The 12,567-nt window shown below is 43.8% G+C and overlaps 1 long non-coding RNA gene across 3 annotated transcripts in view; it reads left to right on the top strand.

Annotated features, from left to right (window-relative positions):
- Positions 1-12,567, top strand: part of LOC308611358 — a 175,160-nt gene that overhangs the window by 119,240 nt on the left and 43,353 nt on the right. Inside the window, exon 3 of one of the 3 annotated variants that reach the window (XR_014014853.1) lies at positions 1,131-1,268. The exons of the other annotated variants lie outside the window; for them this stretch is intronic. This is a non-coding gene — a long non-coding RNA (uncharacterized lncRNA). Of the gene's footprint in view, positions 1-1,130; positions 1,269-12,567 lie in introns of those variants that run through there. 3 annotated transcript variants of the gene reach the window in all.

Below are 12,567 nucleotides of genomic sequence, written 5' to 3' on the forward strand. Positions count from 1 at the left end.
CACATGGAAATCTTAAGGTGTCGTTATTATGGTTTCTCTGTGCTAGATACTCAAGAACGGCTCCTGGATCTGTGGGATTTGGGTTTGGCTTTGAAGAATGGATAGGACTGAGAAAGCAGAGAGTTAGGGAAGGAAGCCATTCACCCAGAGCTCTCCGTAGGCAACAGCGTGACCTAAGTAGTGTTTGTCTTCCCGCTCTACTATTTCATTACCACATCCTTACCCGAAAAGCCCCTTTTCAGGATCCTGTTTTTCAGAGACACGTTGCTGCCACGACCTGAAACTTTCCTATGCGCCCCCCTCAGAGTCAGTCCCTCTGTGCCTTCCAAGGAAGCTGCTGTCTCGTCCAATAAGCCAGACAAAGTGGCAGTAGGTCTCAATTTACTGATCTGTAAAGTGGGGGTAACATTACCTCCCTTCCCTTCCTTAAGGTTTACTGTGAGAAGCAAACGATATCACTGATGTGGAAGCACTTTGTAATTGTGAGCTTCTAACTCCACAGGATGTTGTTAGGATGACAAACTCGGCTGCTGATTGAATCCAATTCGACGCTACGTGGAAAGATAGGCCTGACACAATATCTGGTCTGTAGGCTCTTTCTTGAGAAATGTCAAAAGGTATATATGATTAAATCAAAAGAGTGAAAAGAGATCATCTTTAAGGTCTGTTGTTCTCTCTTAGGGGAAAGTTTTTAACGTTTAAAAATCTAGAATCCATGACGTGTGCTTTGTAATCAACCCCCCAAAATGACCGTTGAGAGAAACGGGGTTCAGTCAGGCCAAGCAGGAGGGAGGAGAAGCACCTTGCCTGCTGCGGGTGTTGGGGGAGAGACCTGTGGACTGATGGAGTCTGGTAGCACTTGCCCGACATCTCAGCTGGTGGCCTCCTCTCTCACTAGCACTAGGCTAGTTTTCGCAACTCTAAAAAGAGCCGATTTTTACAAGCGTTTCCCAGTAGGTGGATTTTTTAGTTGTCCTTCTCTTTTCTGTCTGTAATGCTGTCTCCTTTGGGCAGTTTCCCCAGCACCTCCACTGGGTTTTATGACTGGATGGACATTGAGACTTTTATTCCTGTGGGTGTTGGGTTTCATTTTTATTCCTAAACCTTTATGGTCTTCTGGTCCCTTGCAGGCTGAAGCATAAGGAGGGGCTGATTTTCCTAAAGCAGAGGCCGGTGGAGGCTCTTTGGGCTGAGCAGGAGCTGGAGCTGAAGCGGGAGGCGGAGCCGGAGCCCCGACCCATTGGTGTTGTAATAGCATGTTGTTTAATCGCCACATAGTTTTGAATTTTCCAGCTTCCTTCATGTAATTAATTTTGGTTTCATACCATTGTACCTGGAAAAAAGGTACTTGATATGATTCCAGTCCTCTTAAATTTATTAAGACTTGTTTTTGGGGGGCTTCCCTGGTGGCACAGTGGTTGAGAATCTGCCTGCCGATGCAGGGGACACGGGTTCGAGCCCTGCTCTGGGAAGATCCCACATGCCGCGGAGCAACTAGGCCCGTGAGCCACAACTACCGAGCCTGCGTGTCTGGAGCCTGTGCTCTGCAACAAGAGGGGCCGCGACAGTGAGAGGCCTGTGCACCGCGATGAAGAGTGGGCCCTGCTCGCCGCAACTAGAGAAAGCCCTCGCACAGAAACGAAGACCCAACACAGCCAAAAATAAATAAATAAATAAAATAAAATAAAATAAATAAATTAAAAAAGACTTGTTTTTTGGCCTAACATATTCTCTATCCTGGAAAATGTTTCATGTGTACTTGAGAAGAGTGTGTATTTGTGTTGCTTTTGTATGGAATTTTCTATATATACCTGTTAAGTTCATTTGGTCTAATGTGTCATTTAAGGCTGATGTTCCCTTATCGATTTTCTGTGTGAATGATCTATCCATTGATGCAAGTGGGGTTTTAAAATTCTCTACTATGGTATTGCTGTCTGTTTCTCTCTTTAGGTCTGTTAATGTTTGCTTTATATATTTAAGTGCTTCTGTGTTGGGTGCATATATATTTACATATGTTATATCCTCTTGTTGGAGTGACTCCTTTATCGTTATAAAACTCCCCTCCACTCCGCCTTATGACACACCTGGCTCTCCTTTGTGGAAGCCAGAGAGCCCCCAGGAAAGCAGACCAGATGATACCTCAAGCTGGTCTCAAAGAAGTAGAAGTTTGATCGGGGTTTTTCATTGTCCCAGGATCCTCCCTTATAATCCTGTCCCAGGTCCAGTTCTCTCCCAGGACATTGACTACCCACATTCCAGATGGGGATAAAGAGGAAATTGTCAGGAAGGATGGTTCTTATCAGCTGGCCACTGTCACTTTCACCCCTTATTTGGAGATGCTTATCCTGTTGTTCTTCTCCTATTACCTCCATTTCATTAAGGCTTTTTTTTTTTTTCCTGAGGTTTTATCTTGTTCTTTCATTTGGAACATACACCTCTGTTTCTTCATTTTCTTGACCCTCTGTTTTGGTTTCTGTACAGTAGATGAAACAATCGCCTCTCTCAGCCTTGAAGGAGTGGCCTTGTGTAGGAGATGAAGCTTGTTGTTCAACCCTGCCCCAATGCTTTTTTGTCTCTCAAACCTTTGTGCTTATGCAAGCAGCCCATTACATTTTTAATAACTCCCAGTAATTGAGAATGTGCCAAGACCTGTCAGCATCCCTAATGGGAGGATCTCAGCCCCTAGATTCAGGCTGTTTAGAAGCCAGACCCTCAGGCAGTGGCTTTTTAAAGTATGAAAACGTACACAGATACATGTTTTGTAGGACCATAAGTGTAAGCTCTGCTGGCCAGGTGACCTGGCAGTCACACAAATCAGGGCTCCAAACAAGTATATAAGCTCTTTCTGGGAGATACTGGTGAACTGGAACGAGGCAGAGGGAGAGTGCCAAGATGGCATCCACAGCCTGCATTCCTCATTCCGTAATTACGGAGAGCAGCTCCGTAATCCACTACATGTGTGCTGAACCTGAAGCCTGCCCCTCAGGCTGGAGCTCCAGGATAAGCCAAGCAGCCTCCTTCACAGATGACTGGGGTATGTGCATCAGTCTGCCTCCGGCTCAGTCCCTGGGCTGGCAGCCTGCCAAGGACCATCTCTCTGATTTGCTACAATCCCGTAGGATCCACAAATGCAAGTCCCCCTGTCCACCAGAGCCAGGCAATCAAGGGGCATCCCCTAGGCAGCAACTGCAAAAACTGGGGCGCCAGATACAAAAACCAAGGCAGTAGCCAAGTGTAAAGCTTCCTTCCAGGAGACACCGGCTCTCTGGAGGGCAGCAGAGGGAGAGCATGAAGACAGTGCCTGCCCTCCAAGGCCTCTGAAAAGGATTACAGTCAACCCCTAGATGTGTGTTTAATTAGAAGCTTGCCCCTCAGGCCACAGCCATGATGATAAGCTAATAGGTCTTCTTCACAGAAAGATAGGCTTCTGGGTCTGTTGCCTCTTGCTGTGCCCCGGGGGTGGTAGCTGCTGAAGAATTCTTTCTCCTTTGGTTGTGTGAGACCCACAAGTGTAAGCGCCACTGCCTGCCAGAGCCAGGTGATGGAGATGTGTACTCTGGCATCAGCTGCAAAAATTGGGGTATGAGCTCCTTTCTGGGTGACACTGATTTTTACAGTCCCAGGGGACCAGGAATGCAAGCTCCACTTGCCTTCAGAGCCAGGTGGTCAAGAGGTATCCCCCGCCCCAGGTGGCAGCCACAGAGATCTGGGCACCAGGCACATGGAAAGAGCTCCTTCTGGGAGAAGATACTGGTGCTCTGGAGCACAGCAAAGGGAGAGTGTGAAGATGGCCCCACCAGTCTCCATCCTTGGAGACTGTTCCAGCAGGCTTCTAGAGGTGTGTGTTAAATTAGATGCCTGCCCCTCAGGTCAACACTAATATAAGCAGGTGAGCCTCCTTCACGTTAAATCAGGGCTTGATTGGCTGCCTCTGAGCTGGGCCCGGGGGCGGGTACATCTGAGCACAGGGCCGCTTTAAGAGCTGGCTCTCAGATAGCTACAGCTCTGCGTCTGAAGATGTGAGCCCTGTTGGTTTTCCAAGTTAGGGCTTTTGGGGGCTCGTGTCTCAGGTGCAGGTCCTAAAAGGTGAGGTGTCCAATGTGGGGTTCAAACTCTTTCCTTCTTGGGGAGAAGCTCCGGGTTTTGAGTTTTCTCCTGGTTGTGGCTCACTGGGGTGAGCTGGGGGTGGCGTTTATATCGAGATTGTATGCCCGTTTCCATGTGGTTTCCTTCTTGTTTGCCAGATGTGTAGTGGTCATTCAGCCGGACTTGGACTTTAGGTTTTCTTTCTTTCTTATTTTTTTCTTTTTTTTTTTTTTTGCGGTACACGGGCCTCTCACTGTTGTGGCCTCTCCTGTTGCGGAGCACAGGCTCCGGACGCGCAGGCTCAGCGGCCATGGCTCACGGGCCCAGCCGCTCCGAGGCATGTGGGATCCTCCCGGACCGGGGCACAAACCCACGTCCTCTGCATCGGCAGGCGAACTCCCAACCACTGCGCCACCAGGGAAGCCCATGAAAGGAACTTTTTAAGTAGTATCAATGCTAAAAGAATTATCCTGGCGGCGTAAAACATTGTGAAGGTTTTCCAAAGTGCTCCTTGACACAGTAGGGCCTCCATGATTGAGATTTGAACTCCTGTGATCTGCTTAATACTGACAAGGTTATTCTAAGGGCTTTGTGCTCTCAAACATGAGCAGCATGTTATTACCCTCGATTTCAACGGAACTTCTGAAATGCCAAGAGTTTGCCTGCTGTTCCTAAGCTCGGAGAAATATAATCTGGTCCAGCAGGTCGGAGGACCTTACGTTTGGATGTGGCCCACCGTGAATGTGAAATGCTAAGTCTTCATAGCCAGATCATTTGAAATGGCCTTTCAGTTCTTAATTAGTAGATGCTTTCTCTACCACTGACTACCTGGGAGTGACGTGAAGGAGAATTTGCCTAGTTTGCAGGGGGGCGCCTGGGAGAGCCATTATCACTCACAGTGTGTTAGAAATGAAAGATTGAAGAAAAGCTGATTAAAGCCCCAGCAGCTGCCTTCACAAATGAACTTCAGGAGAAAAAGCAGTTTAGTGTAAACGTGGCAAGTCTTCATATTGGAGCTTGATGAAATTAAAGGCAATGCCAGGTAATATAAACCACTGTTGAATCTTTCTTTTATTAAAACTGGGTTAAAACAAGGAGTAGAAATTTGTCAGGTGCAGTAATTACTTTGGTACTTTACTGATGAAAGCTCTCTTGGGCAAAGCCCTCCTCATCTCTTTTCCATTTCCTCCTAAGTTAGACTTTCAGCTGCTAGAAGAGAATAAATATGAGCTAAGAAGAGGGTAACTTCAAAGCCTATCCATTTATGCATTAAATATTTCTAAGGGTAATACTGGTGATGTTTTCCCTCACTCTTTCAGTTGCCCTGAATCACTACCTTGAGAAAATTTCTAGATTATTTGGTCAATTATTTTCTTAGGGGAGCAGAGAAACATACATGTTGGTGACCATAGAAACAGGAAAAAAAAACTCTGATGAGACAACATCTATTGCATGTGAAAATACTATAACCCAGCTGTTGCGGCTAAAGCAGGAGATGGAAGAAGGATACTGGGGCAGTAATAGTGGGATAAAAGAAACTGATAAAGAAGAGAAAAGTCTGTGAGGTCCTTGCTTGTAGTGTGGTCTTTGAAGCAGCATAAACGTCACCTGGAAGAAATCACCTGTTAGAAATGCAGAATCTCAGGCCTTACCCCAGAATACTGAGTCAGAGTCTGCCTTTTAACGTGATCTGCAGGTGATTCATATGAACATTCCAGTTTAAAAAACTCTTGATCTATGGGCAGCCCTATAGATGCCCATCTAAGTGCTATCAAAGCCAGGGAGACCTATACAATTCAGAGGATATCCACAGCTTCTCAGAAGGCATTTGCAGAGGGCATGCCAGTGGAAGGAATTACACATTCAGTGCTGGTGAAGATAGCAACAAATAGCTAGAGAAATAGAAATTCACAGGAAATCTTTAATTTTTAAAATTTTATTTAAGTGTAGTTGACTTACAATGTTGTGTTAATTTCTGCTGTACAGCAGTGACTCAGTTATACATATATCTATTCTTTTCCATTATGGTTTATCACAGGATTTTTTAAAATAAATTTTATTTTATTTAGTTTTTTTTAAATTTTTGGCTGCATTGAGTCTTCGTTGCTGTGTGCGGGCTTTCTCTAGTTGTGGTGAGCAGGGGCTACTCTTTGTTGCGGTGCATGGGCTTCTCATTGTGGTGGCTTGTTGTGGAGCACAGGCTCTAGGCACACAGGCTCAGTAGTTCTGGCTCGCGGGCTCTAGAGCACAGGCTCAGAAGTTGTGGTGCATGGGCTTAGTTGCCCCGCGGCATGTGGGATCTTCCTGGACCAGGGCTCGAACCCATGTCCCCTGCATTGAATCCCCCAGGCGGATTCTTAACCACTGTGCCACCGGGGAAGTCCCTATCACAGGATATAGAATATAATTCCCTGTGCTATACAGTAGGACCTTGTTGTTTATCCATTCTGTATATACTAGTTTGTACCTGCTAATTCTAAACTCTCAATACTTCCCTCCCCTACCTCCACTCCCCTTTGGCAACCACAAGTCTGTTCTCTGTCTGTGAGTCTCTGTTTCGTAGATATGTTCATTTGTGTCATGGACAAGAAATTTTTAGAGTTAAGGCAAGAAAGCTCTCTGATTTAAGGACTGAAATGGTGCAGTAGTAGAAAGGAGTTAAAACTCTTTGCAGTATATTTACTTGCGATGAAAAAAGGCACCGAATGATCCAAACAAGGGCAGCATGGCTGAGTGTGAGACGTGGAGCTACTGGAAGCAGAAGGGACACTCAGCACCAGGCAGCAAGACAGGGGTGTGGTCCAGGATAAAGATCTGCTTCTAATCAATTTTTGCTCATAGCTTTTGTAGTGAGGTGGAGTTAACAATAAACCCAGACCATGGTCACCCACGTTAATTCTTAGTAATTTACTGCATATCCTTATCTATTCCCATGTGCACTTAAATTAACTCTTGAATAAACTCTACATAATTTGTTCGTAAATAGGTTTTGTTTCTTCACAAGCGTGGGTTCATTTCCCAGCTTTTATCTGCCGTGTGACTTTGACCACCTGTATCTTAGCCTCACTTGCCTGTTTCTTCAGCTTTAAAATGGGGATAACAGTAGTACTCACCTCAGAGGTTTGTTTGAGAATTAAATGAATCAGTACATATTATTTGCTTAAAAGAGCACCTGACATCTAGTTAGGGCTTAATAATTATTAGTTGTGATTATTATAAAGTCTTGAAATAAAAGTATCCATTCAGATATTTAAGGAGAGGCAGCTGAACCAGGAGGATTTAACCAGCACTGGCAATCACTCTGCTAGGACAGGTCACCTCAGTTAGACATACTATTTTTAGATGCTCCAGACCTTAAATATGGATAATAACACAAAAATCAGATAGGATTTTGAGTAGTCATAACTTAAATGTATTCTTATATACCTAAGGAATGAACTCCCTGGAAATGGAAAATCCATTACTTACCTTTGCTTCCAGAAATCTCTTTCATTTTCTTGGGTCCTTTCTATCCTTACTCATAGAAAGTACATGGAAGGCCAAGTCCATACCAGTAGTTCTTGGATAAATAGTGATAGCTGAAGTATTGTGGCTGAATTTCTCTCCTTTAAAAATTGACTGAGGAATTGAACTTAATTTGTAGCTGTATTATGCATCTTGATCCATGTGACAGGAATGCTAGAAAATGATGTAGTGAAATTGTAAAATGTTTAGGATCAGCTGGATCTCATTAAGAATGAGCTATTTGTGCTTAAAACCTACTTGAGTGAAAAAATGTTTTTCTCAACTACTTTGCAGTAGTTTTTCACGTGCATTTGGAAGATTTTCCTCTTCCTGCTCCTTCTGCTTTCTTGAGGGGCATTTCTGCAAGGAACTGTCATTATAAACACCATTTGTCATAGGTGATGGCAAGAATCTCCAAAAGCAATGCATTTGAATAGCTCTCCTTGAAGAGGCAGGACAGTGATGGAAAGTAAATAAGTTTGACCCATGTTACAGACCGGATATCTGACAACTTTTCCTTCTGGTCGTGGTTCTGCTCTGACGTTGCTGTCAGCCCCCTTCTCGAAGCCTCTGTGTCCCATCTATGAAATCTGAACTAAAATATAAAATCACATATTCAACCAACTTAAAATTCTAGGCCTCTATGATTAGGACCCTACACAAAGGAATTATGAAAAGCATTTCTAACCGATTAGTTAAATTTCCCCTGGTTTAGGAGAATTGGGGTCAGGGACCAACACGAGACTACCCTGGGGAGACATGCAGGTCTTTTCCTGAATATACTTTACTTGGGTAAATGTAATTTCTGAGAATAATTTCTTTTCTTGATTTTTTTCCTTCGGTCTGGGGCCATGTTGGTCAGCCTTTTTTTTTTTTTTTTTTTGCGGTACGCGGGCCTCTCACTCTTGTGGCCTCTCCCGTTGCAGAGCACAGGCTCCGGACGCACAGGCTCAGCGACCATGGCTCACGGGCCTAGCCGCTCCGTGGCATGTGGGATCTTCCCGGACTGGGGCACGAACCAGTGTCCCCTGCATCGGCAGGCAGACTGTGCCACTAGGGAAGCCCGGTCAGCCTTTTCGTAATATGAAATTTTATTTTCAAAATGGACTTTCTCACATCTCTCTCTGTACTACTGAAGATGTTGACAATCTATACAAAACCAGGAGAAAGGTCTTTGGGACGCTAATGCATTACACTCAGTCTCTTGGCCCAGGTGGCCCAGGTTTGGTGAGGAGGACATGGCAAAGATGCAAGGAAGTCCTGAGCCAGCAGGGATTACTGTAATTGAATTCCTGGGCAGCCCCTTGCTGCCTTCCAGCCCAGGCACACGTCTTTGCCTTTTTTCTATCTTCTGGCTTCCATAAATAATCCGCAAAGTGGACAGTTGGCGGCCAGAAAATCAATTGGCCCTTATATCTTCTCTAATTAATTTCTCATTGCCAAGCATTCGCAAGGCATTTGTAGGGAATAAACTAACTCTTCTACCTGTTACGGTGCTTTTGATAGATGACAAGACATAGATAGATTCAGGGTGGAACAAACAGGTAAAGTTCTATAGCTGAGTACACTCTATCTGGACTTCCTTTTATCTTGTGTAACTGTAGAGGACGATGTTTTCCCAAATACCATATTATTAATATAAATAATAATTAATTTAAATATGTTATCTTTTTTTAACTCTACTTTTTTAAAACTACATTTGTGTTGTGTGACAGAAACTGTGGGTATTATAAGTAAATAGAAAATAGGGATGACAAAATGAAAAGTAAACTCATAAAGTACATGAACATTCCTAAGGCTTTGAAACATGCCTGTGAGGAGACCAGCAGACATATATTGGGTGCTCAAGAAATATTTAATGGATGAATGGAATTTTCCAAAACAGTTATTTGTATTTCTTCCCACCGTCAGCTTAGGAGATAACCTATTTGTTTTATACTTGCCAATGTTGTTCAATTCTTTTCCTTTTTTTAACAATTTAAGTGATATATTCTTACTACACACCTATGAGAATGGCTAAAATTAAAATATTAAAAATACCAAATGCTGGTGAGAATGTAGAGCAACAGGAACTGTCATCCATTGCTGGTGAGAATGCAAAATTGTACAGCAACACTAGAAAACGGCTTGACAGTTTCATATAAAGGTAAACAGATACTTATCATAAGACTCTGCAAGCACACTCCTAGGTATTTGCCCAAGAGGGATGAAGATTCGTGTTGATATAAAAACTCTACACAAATGCTTAGAGTAGCTCTATTCATAGTCACCCTAAACTAGAAACAGCCTAAATGTGGGCTTCAGTGGGCAAGTGAATAAACAGACTGCTGCATTCATGTGATGGAATTCTACTCAGCAGTATAAAGAACAAATTTTTGATGCACATAACAACTTGGATAATCTCAAAGGCACTATGCTGAGTGAAAGAAGCTAACCTCAAAAGACTACATAGAGCATGATTTTCTCAAGGAATCAGAACTACAGTTGACCCTTGAATAATATGGGAATTAGGAATGCCAACCCCCCACAAGTCAAAAATCAGAATATGACTTTAGAGTTAGCCTTCCTCATCCACGGTTTTGCATTGGCAGATTCAACCAACCTTGGATCGTGCAGTACTGTAGAATTTACCATTGAAAAAAAAGTCCTATATAAGTGGACCTGTGCCATTCAAACCCATGTTGTTCAAGGGTCATCCGTATAGTGATGGGGAGTAGGTCAGTGGTTGCTAGGGGTTTGAGGCCAGGAGAGTGTGTGACTATAAAGTGAGAGCAATGGGGAGTTTTTTTGGGTGTAATGAAACTGCTCTGTATCCTGACTGTGCTGATGGTTACATGAACCCATACATGTGCTATAATTTATAAAAGTGTACCTCAAAAATGAGCCAATTTTATGGTATCATAATTTTTTTAACAAAATTTTTAATTAATTAATTGATTGATTTTTGCTGTGTTGGGTCTGTTTCTGTGCGAGGGCTTTCTCTAGTTGTGGCAAGCGGGGGCTACTCTTCATCACGGTGCACAGGCCTCTCACTATCGCGGCCTCTCCTGTTGGGGAGCACAGGCTCCAGACGCGCAGGCTCAGTAGTTGTGGCTCACGGGCCTAGTTGCTCCGCGGCATGTGGGATCCTCCCAGACCAGGTCTCGAACCCATGTCCCCTGCATTAGCAGGCAGATTCTCAACCACTGCGCCACCAGGGAAGCCCTGGTATAATAAGTTTTAAAACGAAGTGAAAAAAACATACATTCTTATTGAAGACTGTTAAACAATAGGAAGCGTAAAAGTAAAATGGAGTCTTCACTCCTCACCTCCCTAACTCATACCTGGATGTGTATCCTTTCAGAGCTATCTATGCTGTTCTGACAGGCTGAGAGTTGCTGGGAAAGACATCAACTCAGGAGCCACATGGCCTTGATTTGTCCCAGCCCCACCACTTAATTGTAGCTTTGTGACTTTGGGCAAGTTACTTAACCTCTCTGTTTCTCATGTTTCTCTTTCTTACATACAAAACGGTGATTATAGCTTGTTATTTACATAACAAGCACTGTAAACATTTGCCATTTTTACTATAGGAACATACGACATGCACACGTAAAATCGGTTTGTATTTGTATCGTTTTGACATCTTTTGTTCATTTGACATTACATAATTAATATCTTTCCATGTCAGTATATAAAGATCTTCCCTACTTCTGGGAATTCCAAAGGCTGCATAGTAGTAGTCTATTATATATATATGAATTAAAATATATTTAATATTACATATTTATAAATATATATTTAATACATTCATATTAAATTTAATATTATATATCCTATTTATAATATAATATATTTAATAATGTTCTTATGGATGAAGGCACCCTTTTTAACTTAAACTGGTTTTTTATTTTTGAAAAATTTTCTCTACCAATCGGATCCCAATGTGCTCGCAATCTTCCAGGATTTGTTCACAGTTCATAGTTCACTGCTGGTACCCTTTTCTCCCTTCTCATCCTCTTCTTCCCCTTTCTCCTTCTTTTAAAAATCTTTTCCATAAGTTCCGTGGGCTTTTCGGGAGGCATTGGGTGTGATGTGTGTCTTCAGTCCGTCATCTTGAATCAGAAGCTCTTACCCTCCTAACATCCTTTCTTAAACCCATCCTATGAGTCAGGGGAAGTATTGAGGCAGAAGATTGCAGTGCTTAGGGAAGAAAACTGAACTTAAGCTGGGAAATTTGAGTGTGAATTCTGCTTAGCCATCCATTAGCTGGCTGAAGGTGGGCATTCACTTCAGATTCTTTGGTTCTCAGTTTCAATTGTAAAATGATATGCTTAGACTAGATGAACTCTAAAATTCTGTTACCTCCACTTACAAAATGGTGACACTAAGGCTCACAGAAATGATTTGCCAGTGGTCATCCAGGAAGTGAGATGTAGACTTGAGTCTTGAACACGTGTCTTAGGATTTCAAATCACAGGTGCACCAAGCCAACCTGAGCAATGCCACCTCAAGAACTGAGAGTGAAGGGGACACATCTCTCTGAGAGCCATTTCCTACCATGTGTGGACGTGGGCACGTGTGCCCCCACACAGAGGCTGTCCCAGGAGGTCGCCTCGTGGCTCTTATACGCCTGCCCTCCAGTGGACAGAGCTGTGTTCTAGAACGTTGCCTGCTCCTCCTCTCGTGGGGCGGGGGCGGGGGCGTAGCTCGGCTTTGGCCCAGCACTGAGAAGCAGCCCTGTACAGATGGTGGTGCGGCTGCGTGCACAGTGGTCGGGCCTCCCAGCACTGGAGAGCATGGCTGAGCTGGTTCCGAACTCGCTCTGACAACATTCCTCTCCTGGCAGCCGTGTAATCTCTCCTCCAGCCTTGTGCAAGCAAATGGCTTTGCAGCGGCTCCCCTCAGTCCTGGTGTAAGCAAGGTACAAGCATCAGGGCTGTGCCTTTGTATACATTTCCCTTATTTGGATCTTTCCACAAGGCCTTCCCTAGATGT

The sequence above is a fragment of the Mesoplodon bidens genome (genome assembly GCF_964165515.1).
Source record: "Mesoplodon bidens genome assembly, contig: HAP1_SCAFFOLD_72, whole genome shotgun sequence".
Classification (NCBI taxonomy): Eukaryota; Metazoa; Chordata; class Mammalia; order Artiodactyla; family Ziphiidae; genus Mesoplodon; species Mesoplodon bidens.